Genomic DNA, 5,872 nt, shown 5'->3' with positions numbered 1-5,872 from the left:
ACAAGTTTTATCTGTACCGGTGCATTATATGGCCGGACTTGTTCAAACAATGCCTTGCATATAAATCTCCAAAGACACTGTTTAGCATGTATAGAAATCTATACTAGAAAGCATAGAAACATTAACACTAAAGCCCGAAACATAGCCATAGAAACATTAGTTTTTTGTTCTTTGATATCTAACCACGCTGCAGGGACACCCATCCACCATGTCAAAAAAAGAATTAAAAAATGTAATCAAATGAAATCATGTCCACCAAGCAGCAGCCAGCATGCCCTAGCCTCTAAACATATGTCCAAGAGCATCAGTATAGAATCCTATGCTATAAGTCATAGAATAAAGTCTTGATAATTGATGTCTTCATACAACAGGTAATCAAGAATAAAGTCTTGCATCAGGTATTCATCATATCATTCGTTAGCAAGATGAAGTCATCACTGAAGTTGTCCATACATCAGATAGTTTCCTAAATCAAGTACTCAAGATACATTCCAAGTGCTTTACAAGATTAGTCAACAGCCTACACATAGACATGGTACCACTAACATAGGCCACAAAGCACCGGCCTCTCGAAAAAGAGACCCAAAAACTTCCAGCCATCGCCCAACTCAATGATCACCCCTGTTGTCCAAATTGCCTGGAGAATGAGAGATTCATCAGTTTTGAGTAAAGAATTAAAATTGCAAATGCCCTGGTCAAGGATAAACCACCAGTTTTATGACACGCAGGCCATTCATACAATGTTTTTTCAAATACCAACATGTGTTACATTATGCAAAATAAATTTACAGCAGATAACCTAGTACTCCTAATTTCCTACTGCCAAATTGCAGAGACTGCAGAAAAGAAAAAAAATAGTCATGCTTCCAAGATAGCTAAAGATCTGGCTATATCGGCATGTCACACAGTTTATAGCTAACTTTTACAACTAGAAACCACAAATTGGTTTTAGAACCCAGATTTGTTTACAAAGAATTGGTGTACATAACCCAACATATCTAATTGTGTACGAAACACAGCAACACTTGCATCGAACCAAAAGAAATTTGTGCCACACAAGCAGGAACCAAGAGCAGCAGGATATCTCACCGTATATGTAGCAGATTTGGGGGACTATGGGTCTCATGTGGACTTGTGTAGAAACAGTGTTGGCAAACATATAAACCAGTGAGACGATCATATAAACCAGCTATGGATAGTACAAAATTTTCACGAGAAGACCCTGCTTCGCTGCTTATTGTCCCAGCTGCGCTGCACATCTGCTCCCCACAGCCACAAGCTGCGATGACACATGGCTATGCATCGCGCGTCCCCTATAGAAGCATGCATCGAAGGCATCATATAAACATTGTGGGACGATCATATAAACATGGGAGGAAAATACAAGACAAATATATGACACATTGTGGGAGCTGTCATCAATTGGATCAACCTTGGCAACCCACCTCGGTAACAGAAGGCATAAAAACCAGTGAGGGCAATCATAAAAACATGGGTAACATGTGTAAGATACTACGATCTATGCATACAAGAGACTAGGAACAAATAGATAGTATCTATGATCAGACACTAGCATGTATATAATTGCACAAAACACTATGCGTCTAATCGTATAAACCTATGCATTTTGTCTATCCAATTTAAGATTTGCATTAAAAAATTGAACCATCCTATAATAGAATAATTCATATAGAAGCATAGAAACAGGAACACATCTACGTAGAAAAGTTACACCATGCATAGAATCATTTACATAGAAGCATAGAAACCGAGGCGCCGTCGCTCCCATCTGTAGATCCGGGGCGCCTCACACCCACAACGCCACCTGCAAGTATGGGTACACAATCAACTTGTAGTATCTATGCTCAAACACAAACATATATATGATTCCAAATAATTGCAGCCTAAAACACGAGCTAGTTGCAGAATTACAGTGCTAATTCAACCAAATTAGCAGATGAAATGATTAATCATTGGCCAAAAGCAACAATTGATGCAACTAACATGCCATATATGATTACTCATAAAAATAGTAGAACGAAATCATAGAAAAGTATCTATGGTAGACCAATATGCATATATGATTGGTGCAACATGTCAGGAAGTGGTTAGTACCAATATGTTCAAATCATCTTGCAAACAAGCATAAAATCTAGCATGAGGCATGGATACTACTAGATCGTTAATATTTGAAATTTGAATCCAACTATCCTAGAAATCTACACATCCCATCATACAAACAAGTGTATGCATCATAATAAGGCATGGAAAAGCATGGATTCAGGCCCGTGCTTCGCGAGGGCATCCTTGAACTTGTTAATCTGAAAACGTAAATGCAACAAGCATATTAGCAAAAGGAGAAATTCAGTTTCTGTTTGTTCTGAATTGAAAAGCTAATTTAGGGAGGCTTATAGTTGCATTCGTGCAGCTGAAGCTGTTGATCAGTCCATCAGCTCCCCTGTAGAACAAGATGAATCCAGCAGCCCTTCATTTATCAGGAAGAAAAGAAAAGGAAAATCTGAGTACCCTCCGATAAAGGGGCCACATTCCAGCACTAGTAGAAAAATGAATCTATGAAAACAATATTTTCGTTGAATCTTTCAACTGAAACAAGAACTAGGAAAAAAATAAGGCAAAAGGAAATAACAAGACACCAAGAATCAAACTGCAGGGCAAGAAGAAGAGGAAATGGACTGAAGGAGAAGAACTAACCTGTCCAGGGGCCGCTTCGACAGTCAGAGGCAGGCGTCCGCAAGCGGCATCTCGTCCTCGGTCTCCAAGCACGGCTTCTTGTGGTTGTGCGGATCCGACGAGCCCTCGGTGAGCTCTCTCTCGCCGCTCATGTCCACCCCGATCCAGCAGTGGTCGCGGACACCCGCCTTGCATGATGCCAAGGTCATCATCGCCAACGGCCACCATGTCGCGGCCGATCTCTCCTCCAGCATTGGCCGGCTCGAATCCGGCCGCGTCCGCTGGGGAATACTCCATGAAGAGCAGCACGCCGAGGTGACCCGTTGCGCCAGCCACACGCTCCGAGGCCTACGCGCCGCGGCCATGCTTCCGCACGTCGCTTATGCCTGAGCAACGTCCCGCACCGCTCGCGCAGCCCCTGTCTTGCGCACATCCCACGGCGCACCACCGTGACTTGCTGCGCGCGCCCACCGCTACCAGTCCGCTCCCCCCGCCGCTCCTCGCTCGACCACCAGGGGTCCGCCATCGCCGAGGGATCCGGAGCCGATGGGAACGCCGCCGCCACGGAATCCGGTGGATCCGGGCCGCCGGGGAGGGAGCTGGAGGCAGCGGCATGCGCACGTCCACCAGCGAGCTCGCGCGCGCTCCCCGGCGAGCTCGTGTGCGCTCCCAGGGGCCGCCGCCACCGGGATCTGTGAGCCATGGCCTCCGCCAGCCTAGATCTACACCACATGCTCGCTGAGATCCAGTGGGCGGCCGGCGCGGGTCCTCTGAGGGTCCCGCCATTAGGGAAGCTAGTGTCCTCGCTGCTGGGGGCCGCCATCGTCGTCACACGCTGGGGCTCGCCGCAGTCGGGGTTTGCAGCCGAGGAGCAGGATCGCCGGTAAGGGGGAGCTCCGGCGGCGCTGCATTTAGGGTGTGCAAGCACGGCCGGGGAGCGGGCTGGGCAAGAGCACCGCCGGGGAGCGGGTTCGCTGGGCTGGGGGTGCGCCAGCGGCCTCATCAGAGCCTGCACGCGTGGAGGCCGCGCCCACCTGGCCGGATCTTGAAGCCCGCCGCCGGATCTTGCCGTGGTCGGCTGGCCGCCACGTCGGCCCGGCCAGCCTGGCCGTTGGTTGCCTAGCCGCCGCGCAAGCCTTGCTGCTCCCGGTCGTGGCCGCCGGTGGTTCCTCCCTCCTGGCCGCACACCGGGGGTTGGGGTGTGCAGGCAGGTGTGGCGGCTGGGGTGGGGGGCAGGGTAGCATGGTAGGGTTTCCTGGAGTGGGGGTGTTGTTTATATACAGTGGGCTGGGCCGGAGGTGGGCCCTATTGAGAGGCTAGGGGGGTCCTGTGGGGGTGGAGGGAGCTGGTCTGGTTGGACCAGGTTGGGTGGTGTTGGTGTTTACCGCTAAGCCTGCTCAGAGATACCCATAGCAGTAGGGTTTGTAGGTAGGGATCGACGGCTCTGGAACTCGATGGTGCAAGGAACACAAAGATTTAGACAGGTTCGGGCCGTGAGTTGCGTAATACCCTACATCCTGTGTGGTGGTTTGTATTGCCTTAGGTGTAGATGTCTTTGGAGGGGGTCTCTGCCCGCCCTTATATATCCGGGCGGACAGGGTTACCTGGAAAGTCCTAGCCGAGTACAGTTGGAGTCCTACTACAACACAATCGGGTAGTTTCCTTTGTATAAGCAGTCCCGCTGCCCCGGGTCTGATAAGCCCCCGAGCTCTTCGTAGCCGAGTCCTGCAGGCGTCGAGTACTTGGCTGGGCGTCTTCGAGTACTTCAAGTAGTCAGAACATCCTTCTGGTTGCTTCTGGTTCTTCCTTCAGATACGTCGAGTAGTCCTTCAAGTACTTCCATTTGCTTCGAGGCTGTGAGGTGCTCAAGCCCCGAAATCATGATCATGTATGGTGCACGAAGTACTCGTGCTCCATATGGAGTAGCCCCCGAGCCTTAGGTTGAATAGTAGAATCAGGCTGAGGGTCACTTCAGTCTTTTTCTTCCTCTTTATTTTTCAAAAAATTTGAAAAATAAATCTCTGATACATATATTCCGCAGCCCCCGAGTCTTGAATTTAAATCCCTCCATTTAGATTTAAGAATCAATGTAAACTCATGGCAAAAACTGAAAACTTCCCTGAGAAGGAAAGAATCCGTTGGCATCCCAAATATTCACAAAATTTCCCCCGAAGACCGTATAAAGCCAGTTGAAAACTTCCAAGGGTTTTACCCCTTGAACTCCTGGCCGCCGTCGGACTCAGATTCACATTCGCCTCTTCTCAGTCAAAATGCAAAAGCCCCTCTCGTAGCCCCCGAGCTAAAACTCGTGACTGTGAGATGGCTCCCAAGAAGAACAAGTCCAAGATTGAAGTGGAAACAATCGCCAATATGTCCACAGGTTGGCGTAAAAGCAAGATGTCTGAATCACTGGTCCGGGAGTTGGAGAGTATGGGTCTCCTCCAAGAGCAGGGCGTAAGCTAGTGGCGCGCTGGTGAAGGAGAAGATTACCCCATGGAAGGTACCCTTGAGACCATTATGTTTCGCGATTTTGTAGAACGTGGTCTCACTCTTCCCGTGTCAGAGTTTTTCTATAGACTTATTCAATTGTGGGGAATTCAATTACACCATCTTACTCCCCAATCCATCTTGCATCTTTTGATTTTCACTCACTTCTGTGAGGCTTTCCTTGGAATTCTTCCCCATTTCCACCTTTTTCAACATTTCTTCTTCCTTGTTCCTATCCCAAATGCCACCAATCCCGCCGTGGTCGAGGGATGTGAATTGGTACTCCGTTCGGAAACCCGAAGCGAGTACTTGGCCTATGATCCGGTGAATAAGGGAGCCGAATGGAAGAAGTTCTGGTTCCATGTCGGGAACTTTGAATCTCCACTTCCAGAAAGGATTGCTGGTGCCCCGCAAATCCAAGAAATCTGGTCAAGTAAAGGATCTGGTGGCAAACAAGTTGAAGCCATTCTTTGTGCGATTGCCATTGTTAAGAAGAAAGGAGTCCCTGGAGATCATGTGGTCTTCTCATTTATCAGTCGCCGGACACAGCCTCTCCAGCTGCGAAAGCATCCTGCCTTTAGATATGAAGGCACACAGGATCCCACTAGGATGTCCCCAGAGCCAATGGCTCATTCTGAAGTAATAAAGAGATGCCGCAAAGTACTCGATAACTTCGACAAGTCTTTGATGCTTC

The 5,872-nt window shown here is 48.5% G+C and overlaps 1 long non-coding RNA gene across 1 annotated transcript; it reads right to left on the bottom strand.

The window, feature by feature from the left end:
* Positions 1-370: 370 nt before the first annotated feature.
* LOC120692923 lies at positions 371-3,138 on the bottom strand. Its single transcript, XR_005682792.1, has 4 exons — positions 2,713-3,138; positions 1,754-2,485; positions 1,090-1,313; positions 371-637 (listed from the first exon to the last, which is right to left on the bottom strand). It is a non-coding gene; the product is annotated as an uncharacterized LOC120692923 (long non-coding RNA).
* Positions 3,139-5,872: the final 2,734 nt, after the last annotated feature.

Source organism: Panicum virgatum, chromosome 9N (genome assembly GCF_016808335.1).
Source record: "Panicum virgatum strain AP13 chromosome 9N, P.virgatum_v5, whole genome shotgun sequence".
Classification (NCBI taxonomy): Eukaryota; Viridiplantae; Streptophyta; class Magnoliopsida; order Poales; family Poaceae; genus Panicum; species Panicum virgatum.
The sequence above is the reverse complement of the archived record's forward strand: the minus strand, read 5'-3'. Positions and strand labels throughout refer to the sequence as shown.